General features: G+C 29.4%; 6 non-coding genes across 6 annotated transcripts; 5 read left to right on the top strand and 1 right to left on the bottom strand.

Moving 5' to 3' along the window:
- Nucleotides 1–31: 31 nt before the first annotated feature.
- On the top strand, nt 32–126 carry Trnay-gua. Its single transcript has 2 exons — nt 32–68; nt 91–126. It is a non-coding gene; the product is annotated as a tRNA-Tyr (tRNA).
- Nucleotides 127–5,216: 5,090 nt separating this feature from the next.
- Nucleotides 5,217–5,314, bottom strand: Trnay-gua. Its single transcript has 2 exons — nt 5,278–5,314; nt 5,217–5,257 (listed from the first exon to the last, which is right to left on the bottom strand). It is a non-coding gene; the product is annotated as a tRNA-Tyr (tRNA).
- A 5,424-nt stretch (nt 5,315–10,738) lies between these two features.
- Trnay-gua lies at nt 10,739–10,833 on the top strand. Its single transcript has 2 exons — nt 10,739–10,775; nt 10,798–10,833. It is a non-coding gene; the product is annotated as a tRNA-Tyr (tRNA).
- An 88-nt stretch (nt 10,834–10,921) lies between these two features.
- Trnay-gua lies at nt 10,922–11,016 on the top strand. The gene is made up of 2 exons: nt 10,922–10,958; nt 10,981–11,016. It is a non-coding gene; the product is annotated as a tRNA-Tyr (tRNA).
- Nucleotides 11,017–11,906: 890 nt separating this feature from the next.
- On the top strand, nt 11,907–12,001 carry Trnay-gua. Its single transcript has 2 exons — nt 11,907–11,943; nt 11,966–12,001. It is a non-coding gene; the product is annotated as a tRNA-Tyr (tRNA).
- Nucleotides 12,002–12,088: 87 nt separating this feature from the next.
- Nucleotides 12,089–12,183, top strand: Trnay-gua. The gene is made up of 2 exons: nt 12,089–12,125; nt 12,148–12,183. It is a non-coding gene; the product is annotated as a tRNA-Tyr (tRNA).
- Nucleotides 12,184–12,386: the final 203 nt, after the last annotated feature.

Raw genomic sequence — 12,386 nt, 5'->3', positions numbered from 1 at the left:
TTCACTCATTATTTTTCAATGTACTCAACATCCTTCGATAGCTCAGTTGGTAGAGCGGTGGACTGTAGTGGGACTTATAACTTGTCAGTAATCCATAGGTCGCTGGTTCAAATCCGGCTCGAAGGAAATTTTTTTTAAATAAATTATAAATAATTATGTTAATTTTCATGATTCAAATTTTTCCAGGCGCGGTCTTATTCGTTATGTCCCAACCTTAATGGATTGAAAAATAAATGCTTATTTAAAAAAAAAAAAAGAAAGAAAACTAGTCTGACCCGCCCCCTTCCTGAACGTTCTCCACCCTTTATGAACAAATACCATCACAAAAAATTTCCCCTAGTCCGATATACGCTCTTCAGTGTATAAACCTATAAATATTTCAACCTTGGTCTTCCTTTTTTACTTTTTATTCCTCAACTTTGTCCTTCCTTGGAAGACGAAGGTTTGGATTATGAGCTCGTTTTACTCGAAACATGGTTAGTCTACATCACTAGTGAGACTCCAGAGGAGGATGGTAAGCTAAGAATTGTCGTAAATTTGACCTCAATCTTTCAATTGTTTTAGAGCACGGTTACACAACTACATATACACGCGATTATATAGGTAAACATTAGTTAATAAAAATTATTAAATGCAGGTTATTAACTACGGTCATTTTTCTGTTGATAAAGAGACTGGTGACTAGAAAAAAATATAATAGGAATTTGAAACACCAACAAACACTCGAAATACTCTTTCATAAACCCTCACACTACAATAGCAAAAAGTTATCAAATCACAAATAACTCTAAGTACCAAAAATTAATCCACACTTAAAAGGAAGAAAAAAAAACTAAAGCAGTGCTAACGTAAATATAAACAACTTTTGTTTCATGATTAGTACAAAATAGCGAGGTACTTAGACGTTACAAAGACCTCACATGGATTCTAAGAGTATTTGTATGTAAAATATATAGTAAACATTGCTTTGTTCAAAAAATAAGTAGCTTAAAGAGAAAGGAATAAAAATAAATACTTTTGGGCTTACTTCGAACTTTTGCTAGGAATTATCACTTAAAAAATATATTTTTGGTTCTATAAAATAATTCTTTGAACGGATTTGGTACAGCCACATTCGTTGAAAGTGGATCTCTTAGCAGTTCTACCGAAAAAATAGAAGAAAAATAATTAATCGATTTTAATTTAAAGAGGGATTTAAATTAAAGAAAAATTCCAAAAAATGTTTAGAAAAAACCTTATCATTTCTAGAAAATGGTAGTGATTCTGGGGAATTTTTTGAATTTTCTTATATTTTTTATGTTTTCTTTGGTTCTGTAAGCTACCATCGCAGTTTGCGCTAGCTAGCAATAATATAAGATTTTTTTAAGAAATTTAGATGAACAACTTCTACGTGTCACTCTTTTTGTTTATTTTTTACTTGTGATTTTTTACAATCAATAACCAATTTCTCTTTTATTATACTCTGGATCCTAGTCCAAAAAGCGGTTCGGAATTCTGATCCTGAATAACATAAATTGTTGGAATTCTTCTAAAAATTGTACATAACCTACTCCTACTCTAATTAAATAAATGTATATGTATATCCTTTTTAAGTCCTCTTTAAACAATCACTTCTGTATTGAGATAAATGGCGAACAAATTTAAGAAATTTGTAGTCATTATATTTCGAAGTTAACATGAATGACATTTATTGTAATGGGCTAGAAATGTTTATGAGCGTGGGGGGGGGGTAGATATGTTTTCTTTAAAAATTGTATCTTTGTACCAGCATTTTGAAGTAATTTCTTATTTGAGATATGTTAATACCAACATATTCATTAGACATAGAAATTTTCCATGAGTCAATAATGGACTGAGAGTAAAAATATTATCCGTAATTTCTGTAACACCATACTTACGATCGCATCGGTTTTATACAAATATATTAAGTAAGTATTCACAGTAAAGCTTTATCAATTGGTAAAATCAAACTGTCATATACGGACGCAAAACATTATGTATGTATGGATATATATTTATATAGAAATGTTTTTGGTGTTATCTATGACATTACATCTCTTTCACTCAACTCAGAAATCTTTGTGTAAAACCAAAACATTATTTTATAAGGGGGTTGTTTTATAAAGGCGCGTACTAAACATACAGTATATACCTTCGTATATACTTCAACAAACTATTATTATTATACAAAGCTTTTACTGTGTATTTTGTATGATGTAAATTTAGTCAATTTTTACAGTATGATTCATTTAGTTAGGTTAGGTTATTAGAGTGGCTGTCCTGAGGTGAAACACACTTAGACCATAGAGTACGTTGTGATACCGAAAAAGGGTTGGTCCAACTCCGACCACTACTCCATTGAACCATTTGGTGCTGTTTAAGATCATCAGGACTGCTTTGACGTCAACGGAATTCAGGTTGGAGAAGTCGTCAAAAGAGACATTGGTCCAATCGTTCAACGTGCGGGTCACTTAGCCCGTTTCCTGTTAACGTTATAAGGACAATATGGACCTTTTAATAACGTTTCGCATATTTTGTAGGCGTTAATAGACCCCAAAAATAACCTCCAGATTCTATCGGGAGAGTTCACAGACCCTCGATATCAACATAAATCCTTCAGAGATAGAGATAGTTTTTGATAGTTTGCTCCTCAGTAGCTTTTATTTTGAGTTAAATGGAGAAAATTTTAAAATTTAAACCATAGAAAAACTGGGGACATTAAAAATATTTAACAGAATTATGATGCGTGATATAACTATCTCCCGATTTTCCGAACCTATGAGGTGCACTGTAAGAAATGCACCTGCGTTTATTGCAATGCTGGTATGGTATAGTAATATATATATATATATATATATATATTATATATATATATATATATATATATATATATATATATATATATATATATTTTATGGTATAAAACTTTGAACTATGAGTCCCATACTACATTGCAGATGTCGCAATGCTACTTGTTTTTCTCGCTATGATTTTTGGCCTGTTTAACAATACGCATTATTGAACTACGTTCTTATTCAGTTTAGGTGTAAACGCTATGTTTGTTGTCACACTACCCATCGCTCAAAATAAATTCCCAATTAAAACAAATCACTCTGTACAATAATATTATATTTCATGAATTTAACTCAATATTTTAGATATTTTATCAAGAGAAAAAACAGAGATAGGGCTCAGCAAAAAAAAATACCAGACAAAGAGGCAAATGTATTTTCTAGTACATTCTGTGCGTGTATATTGTGTTAACAGTTTAAGATTAAATATTTTATAAATGGAAAGAGTCTGATATAATTATCATGATTTTAGAGATATTTTCTGATATCAAATGGGACATGTTCATCAACAATATTAAATAATTATAAATAAAAGTTAATTTACGAAAATTTAATAAAATCATTAAAATGTTTCAGCGCTTTCACTATTTATATTATTTTAAAAAGGCTTTGGGCTAAGGCTCAACTAGAAATAGTACAAATTTTGATTAGTAACATGACTTGTAAAGAGCATAAGCCTTAAAAAACCTGTTTTTAGAATACTCCAACTTAATCTTTTTTTTTTCTGAATGAAATTTTAACCTTATTTTTTTTTTGAAATGTTCGACATATCTACTTAAATGTTATACTCCAATCAGGAACTTTTCCAACAAACATTTTTTCTATATATTGTTATGGATCAATATAATTCCGCCAATAATTAAATTCCTTGATGGCATAATATTTTTCCACGATCAATGTTTCTAATCGTTACCAACTGGAAACTTTATACGCCATTCAAACCATATAAACAAACTATAAAAAAAGTTGAAATATAACACTTTCGAAAACAAAAAATGTATCCATTTTTGCATACAAAAAAAAAACGTAAAGAATACCAAACATTCTTCTAAAAGTGAATTATATACCTGTTAAGAATGTTTACACGGCTATGTGAACAATTATTGCAAATATTTGAACGAGGCGCCTATTGACATACCTAACAAGCACATATACACACAGGCCTCTGAGTTAAAAAATAAATAAAAATATACCTTTTATTCATCTCTAGCTAAGTTGAGTACATAATGCCTTATTGTTACCATTATTTTCTATAAAAAAAAAGTAAATCTTCTATTCTTTTAACCAAAACACCCAATTATCATGTATTGTTACAATTGTCACAACTTTTTGGATAATCCCAAAAAAATAATATAGATTATCCTTAAAGATTTTTATGAGAAATACTCTTATTATAGATTTTTTTTCAAGGTACATTTTATTATTCTTTCTTAGGTCCTTATTTGAACAATAAGTAATGTTTACGATATATTTTACATAAAAATACTCTTAGATCTGTATGAGGTCTTTGTAAGGTCTAAGTACCTTGCTATTTTGTACTAATCATGAAACAAAAGTTTTGTTTATATTTATGTTTTCAGTGCTTAAGTTTTTTTTCTTCTTCTGCAGAAAGTATGGATTAATTTTTTGGTACTTAGAGTTATTTGTGTTTTGATAACTTTTTACTATTGTAGTGTGGGTGTTTATGAAAGGGTGCATTTCGAGTGTTTGTTGATATTTACAGTAGCTTTTATATTTATTATGGTTTATTCAGTTCGTCAGGTTCCTTCGTGTTTAACTGGTTCAACCAATCGAATCTCGCAATTTAATTAAGATCAAGAAGCAAAGAACAAGAGAATTAACAAAGTTGATATAAAAAAATTCGTTTTTCTAACATCTTTTGATTTTGTAAAATTTCTTCACAAAACTAAAATTGTATAGCAAGGTATACCGCGAAGAAAAATGGATATTGTTAAGTTGATCTGGTGTGCATTAGGTAATCTTTTTTCTAAGGTAAACTTTAAGGTAAACATCATAAATGTAATTGTAAATATGTTTGTAATGAAATAAATAAAGATTAACAAATAATGATGTGGGTGGCCTCTGTGATTAGACATGTGTCACAAAAACGGAGGTTAACCCCCCATTATTATTATTAAAAAGGTAAACTTTTATTAACTTAAAAGGACGTTACTTACACAACAGTCTTTAGATCCAATAGTGGAAATTGGAATTAATACCTATATTACTTTTCGTTTATAAATCATAGATGCAGCTAAAAAATATTAGAGTTTCATAATTAATATAACTTAAATACTAGCTTGTATCATATGAGAATGGGGCTATTTAAAAGTCATTAAACAAAAAAATTTAAAATAAAATTACTCCTTCGAGCCGGATTTGAACCAGCGCAGCGACCTATGGATTACTGATATGTATTATTCCGCTACAGTCCACCGCTCTACCAACTGAGCTATCGAAGGTTGTTGATATGAATGCAAAAATATTAAATCGATTGAATGTTACAGTGAGCATGATCTCATAAACTTTTAATATTAAGATTACCTTATCAACTGAAATGCATAAATCAACAAAAAAATTTTTTCTTACTCAAAACTATCTTAATATTCAATAAAAAAAGTTTATGTCTTAAAAGTTTATAAAGAAATTTCAAATTGAAACTGAACTTAAGAAAAATTTGTGACAGATAAAATGTAAAGAAAACAATGAAATAGATTAAAATAGGAGTTTACGATACAAGTGGCTTAAGAGCATTAACGCAAGCATGCAAAATTTGCTAAATTTTGCAGATGCGTATCAAGAGTCGAGCAATCGCAAAAGTACGTTAATAATGCGATATCACACGTCTATCGTGCAAAACTTTATCTACGCCTCTAAATAATTATAATTTAAAATTTGCCATGAGTTATTGAGAAAATTAGAACATTAAAAACACCCAATTAACAGCTCTTGCTTCCCGGGAGGCTTTAAATTCAAATTTTTTATAATTAATACTTTAAAGAAATTTTTCTTAGAAGTACAAATTGACTGGTTAACACCTTCGAATATTTTTTAGGTGTTACATACCGGTGAAACTTATTATACACATTTAAATGAAACTAAAATCGTATATCGTTGATTAAGAATAAAAATAAAAAGCCTTTAGGTAATCCGAAATCGAATAAAAACGCATATATTACCCACATACTGTAACAAAAATCAGTAATACCAATATAAGATTAATAGTAAGTAAAGAAAAAAAACTTTTTTAAATACAATAGAAGTTAATTTCCATATAAAATACATAATTTATATTAGAATCTAATAAAATACTTATTAAATTTTTAATAATATTTCCTTGTAAATAAGAACAGCAGTTTGATCTACACTTAAACAGGGTTTTCCATTGAGGATGATAGAACTTTAACCATAAATAAAATCAGTTATATAATAACTTTTATCGGAAAGATTATTTAATGTGATATATTATTATTCCAACCAAAATGAAATCGCAGCTTGGGCGATGTAACAAACATTAGGGAAATTATCAAGAAACATTACACGGGCTACTTATTGTGTATTACATTATCATCTTTGGCACATATTAGCAATACTGTTCGATTATTCATCGTTAAGTTAAATCAGCCGGTTTAGTACATAATCAAACTACATGCCAATATCGATCTTAAAAGGAAGCAAAAAAAATGCCATCGATGATATCGAACATATTTAAGGTTCTATCAATCTTAATGGAATACCATTTATATGTAAGTATTGTTACTTAAGTATAAGTTACTTTAATTCTAATACATGTATTAAAAAAAAGTCTCTACTCAACATATGTAAAATACCTATTTTACATGGATACGACTTTTATATTATCATTTGTATGGGTACTCACCCTTGTGGAAAAAATGGAACAACATAGAATTCGAATTTCAGAAAATTCAAAATATTCATATGTCTCTAATTTAAGTATTATGAAATACAGTATTTATATAAGTAATAGCGATTCACTAGTTCTTACTGATGATGACTGCATAGTACTCGAAATGCGTAATTATATAATACAAAATTGATTCATTTCACGAATTCATTTCATGAAAGATATGTCTCAACTTGTTTTAAAGAAATGTACTTGTCTCCACACGATACGAAGGAGGCATATTAAAAAATTTTGTTCAATTGAGGAAAATGCCTGCCTATGGGGCGAAAAATGGTATTATGTCTATACACGAGATCTTATTTGAATCATTCAAAATGTATTACGCTGTCATCCATGGCACACTGTTTTAGCCCCCGATTAATACAAAATGGGTTTTATAATTTTATTGTATCTGTGTGCCTGTCTGTGGCATTGAAACACCTAAAGCTGTGTGAGGAGAGTGTTCTTAGCTATGTTTCAAGTGCGAGTTTAGGGTTCAGTACCCAATAACAACTAGAAAAGGGGATGATCTTCAAACGATTGAGTAGATTTACTTGAAACATATCTAAGAATCGATCAAATCACCTTTCAAACAAACTAAAAATCAAAATCGATTCATCAGTTTAGGAGACGCTGCAGTTTAGGAGTTAAACTCACTCTTGAAACATAGCTAAGAACACTCTCCATCCACAGGTTTAGGTGTTTCAATGCCACAGACAGACACAGAGATACGTTAAAATTATTACACCTATTTTTGATTAGTCGGGGGGTTAAAACAGCGTAATTCCAAAAACGAATTGATCAAACCTTAGTTTATTTAAATTTTCAATTTAATATTATGGAAAGTAATGTGTTCTGTTAAATAACATGCCTTGTTGGTAACGTTTAAGATTAGTGCGTATCATTTATATTGAGCACAAGTGTATTCTTACACACACATACCTATACATAATTTTTTAAACTTTATAGATAGAATATAGTTTATACGTTTTTCTCTACTATAAGATTATTATTATTTGTGGTATTATAATATTATTTGTTTGTTATCATGATTTACTTGAAGCAATATTTATTATGTATTCATATAATGTAGTATAACATATTCATATTCATATTTTTATTCATATGGATAACCTATGTAATATACTTCTTAAGTTACCTAATAATATCCTACTGGTAACTGGTAAAGTGGTAACGGTCGCTCGTTTTATTTTTTTTATTGGTATTCAATATGGTTTAAAGTATTAAATATGTTTTTGTAATATTCGATTTTCGATTTTTATTCTAATTCGAATTTTTAAGAATTGTAAATAAAATAGGTCGCTGGTTCAAATCTGGCTCGAAGGAACATTTTCTTAACAATTTAATTATTTTGATTATTGTTTTAATTTATTTGAAATCAGTGGCTCGCGGACTAATAAGTTCATAGTGAGGACCTGGCATTCATGCTGGACACGATGTTCATTCATTTGATGTTTGTTCAAATTTTGTGAAATCTTGAAAAGCTTCGCCAAATTCTCAATTGAATTTTCCTTCAAAACTTATTTAAAGCAATATTGGCCCAGTTGTTGTTAGTTAAATTTGCTAAATAAAAATTTGTATCGAATTTTTATGTTTCGATAAAGCAATCAAAAATTTAAATAATTCAAATTATATTTCAATTTAAAAAATATATTTATTTACATTTTAAATTTAAGAAAAAAAAACAGTCTAAGTAGATAGTACAATAGCTAATTATTTAGAAACAGTAAAAGAGATACTTTATCATTTAATAACATATTATTTTTAATGCCTATGTAAATATGTAAAACATTACATTAGTAGGTCTGTGCCTCTGTTTGTTTGCTAGTTTTTTGATATTAGACAGTGAGCTCATAATAAAATGAAATTTTCTTCGATTATTTTTGTTTGTCTTTTATATTGATAAAGAATTTCTGATTTTCACAATTTTATTTTTATCTACCATATATGCTAAACGAAATTTGACAACACAATAGAGTCGATTCTGGGTAAGTGAAAGTTCACGTAGTACAGTAGTGGTTTTTCTCACTGAACAGGTTTAACAAACAGCCTCAATGACATGGGAGAAACGGAGAAACGACTTTTTCTTATCGAGGTACAGTTTTCTCGTTTATCCACTGTTCGTGTGGAAAAGGAGGGAAAAACCACTTTCTCTTTTAGAGGTTTCTAGTTTCCCGTTTAAAAAGATTTTAAAGTTTTAAAATAACAAGAACCTAGGTTGAGGTCGTGTGAGCAACTAAAATGAATAAGGCGGTAAAATTGATCGCATTGCCATTGTAGTTTAATAAATAAAGAATAACAATAAATGTCAAAGAAACGAAGGTTAAACTCCATTATTATGATAGCGAGACCTAGAAATTGCATCGCCTTTTCAGGTTTCATTTATTCAGGTTTCACTCACTCTGGTTTGACTAGTTGTGAAAAAAATGACAAACAATTTACAACAATCGAAACATAAATTAGTTTTTTAAATTGCTCTTTGTTTTTCGACGCTTGCAACTAGCCTGGAATTTTTTACGTTTGATAATGCGCTAACTACAGAAAAAAATACGAAACAACCGTGAGAAGGTACATACAATTTAAACTTTATTATAGGCACACGGTCTATTTGTTTGGTGGTTTTTTTGATATCATTAAAAATAAAATAATAATGATACTACTTAACATCTGCAATGATGATCTAAAATAACCAAAAAAGTTTTGATGTAAGTATGTTTTTATTATTATTTAAAACTATCATAGATTTTAGATTAGAATTTTGGTTATATCAAACAAGATAAAAAAAAATATTAATTTGAATTGATACCAAAATATAATGATAAAGCGATATTTATATTTCTTAACTCTGAAATCTAAACATATGTTTTTATTTTCAAAATATTACTTTTTTTGCCTATCAATTATGATAATATTTGAAATTTTAATAGTTGATATGATTTCCTTTAGTTTGAGGGGGCGTTATCTTATTGTATTGAATTAAAATATTTTTTACTAGCTTTTTCCCGCGGCATCATTTTGTGAATATTTGAAGTAAGTTTCATTGAATTACACGTCGAAAGCAAAAACCGCATCTTTCTGGCATATTTAGAAGTAAAAATGTATTTTTGGAGGTTTTTCCATTTTTCGGGGGGTTGTGATGTGCATCTTAAATTTTTTCTGTATATTACTCGTTGTGTAGAATAAGCCGTACCACTCTAGCATTCGTGAATGGAAGTGAAATTGGTTGTCTTTCATCTCCTCTTTATCCCCCTTCAAGTTTTATTTTAGCGACAAAAGGTCTTTCCCTTTCGATCTATCTCTTAACCGATCTACCTCTATAATCGAAATTAGTTCAGCGTATTAGGCATGAAAGTAATAGACAGGCAGAAAGAGGTACCTTCACATTTATTATAGCAGTAATAAGCCTTAGGCCAGGCGCAGTAAGTTATTTTCTTTTTATAGTCGTTTCGTACAACTTTTTCCTGGGTCTCTTTCAGGATATTCAAGAAGTTTTCAATGATACGGACAATTTAAAATTGATAAATATTCAATGCAGACAATATACAAGTACGACTATGGTCTCCGATACACAACATCGTAAAGTCACGCGGACACCTTGTAAAAAAACGGTCATATTGTTATTACGACTGTCAGGCCAAATAAATTTTAAAGGCTAATTCAATCTTTGGAATCTTTGGAAACGTAAAACCTAACGCAATTAAGCATAAGTCATCCAAATAAAACTCACACTTTTTGAGATTAAATAGGTTCAGATCGATTTTGAGTTTTAAATGCAACATACCTATATACATTCTCAAGTAAAACGCCTATCAATATTTACGTCACAAAAATTAATTTATTTTAAATTTTCATTGGGTAAAGTTCAAATTGCAATCTTGAGTATAGTGACATATGATACCAAATTTTTGATAAGGAATGTGTATTTAAAGTAAATCATTAATTTTCCACGTTATATCAACAACCTTCGATAGCTCAGTTGGTAGAGCGGTGGACTGTAGTGGAATTCTTAACTTGTCAGTAATCCATAGGTCGCTGGTTCCAATCCGGCTCGAAGGAAACTTTTTTAAAACAATTTCATTATTTTGATTATTGTCTTAATTTAGCTTAGATCAGTGGCTGTCGGACTAATTGGAACGTACAACAACCTTCGATAGCTCAGTTGGTAGAGCGGTGGACTGTAGTGGAATTCTTAACTTGTCAGTAATCCATAGGTCGCTGGTTCAAATCCGGCTCGAAGGAAACATTTTTTTAAACAACTTAAGTATTTTGATTATTATTTTAAATTCAGTTGAGATTTCAAAAATTTTCCACTTATTCTCGACTGGTTCCACCATTCCTAATCTTTTATAGCTTGTTTCGTAGCACTTACAGTTTATTCGATTTTAATATAAATTACTTTTGGATTGTACGAAGATTATATTCTTTAGTTTTTACTTCTTAACTGATTTATTCCAGCGTATACGGAAAAAATAAAAAATAGTTTATTTAAGACTAGAGATTTACTGATTGTCACTGATAAACAAAAAACCAACCTAATAAAAATCTCGACATACTTCCAGAAATACGCATTAAACAACAAATGTTTCGTTTGTTTCGAAAAAAAAAATTTTTTTTTGGTATAATTTATTACCAATAACCGATTAATATTTTTCTAATAAATAATAATAAAAAAAATTATATATATATATATATTTATATATATATATATATATGTGTGTGTGTGTGTGTATGTAATTCCCAATGTGAGATATTCGCGTATATATAGATATCTTGTTTGAAGATATTCGAAGGGATATTGAACGAGAACGGACACCACCCCCAAAATATCCCATTCTATATATTATTTTGCGTCCCTGAAAATATTATAGATAGAATCATTTGCTGTATATCATGAATTGTTATACGCTTTTCCATACCGTAGATAGAGAGGTATATAAACTACTACTCTTTCAAATATTTTATACAGGGTGTTTCTTTTTTTTGTTGAAGAGCATTATATTTTGAGTGTCGTTTTGAGTTACAGAAGTGGAATTAATTTTTTTTTTGAAATTGAAATTATTTTTCAAATTCTTAATCTCTTTAAATGAAAGTACTTTTATTTGAATCTGCAAATTAATATATGTTATCAACCTTCGATAGCTCAGTTGGTAGAGCGGTGGACTGTAGCGGAATTCTTAACTTGTCAGTAATCCATAGGTCGCTGGTTCAAATCCGGCTCGAAGGAAGCTTTTTTTAACAAATTAATTATTTTGATTATTATTTTAATTTAGTTCAGATCAGCGGCTCACTGACTAAAAAGTTCATTTAACAACCTTTAATAGCTCAGTTGGTAGAGCGGTGGACTGTAGCAGAATTTTTAACTTGTCAGTTTTCCATAGGCCGTTGGTTCAAATCCGGCTCAAAGGAAACTTTTTTAAACAATATTATTTTAATTAAAATCGTATCAAAGGTTCGCGGAATAATGAGTTCGTATAACAACCTTCCACAGCTCAATTGGTACAGCGGTGAAATTCTTAACTTATCAGTTATCGAAGTTACTTGACAAAGGTCGCTGGTTCGTTTTACAAATTCCTTTTTATTACAAATTGGTTCACCATCACATTAAAGTC

This window comes from Chrysoperla carnea, chromosome 1 (assembly GCF_905475395.1).
Source record: "Chrysoperla carnea chromosome 1, inChrCarn1.1, whole genome shotgun sequence".
NCBI lineage: Eukaryota > Metazoa > Arthropoda > Insecta > Neuroptera > Chrysopidae > Chrysoperla > Chrysoperla carnea.
This window is presented reverse-complemented; position numbering and strand designations above follow the sequence as displayed.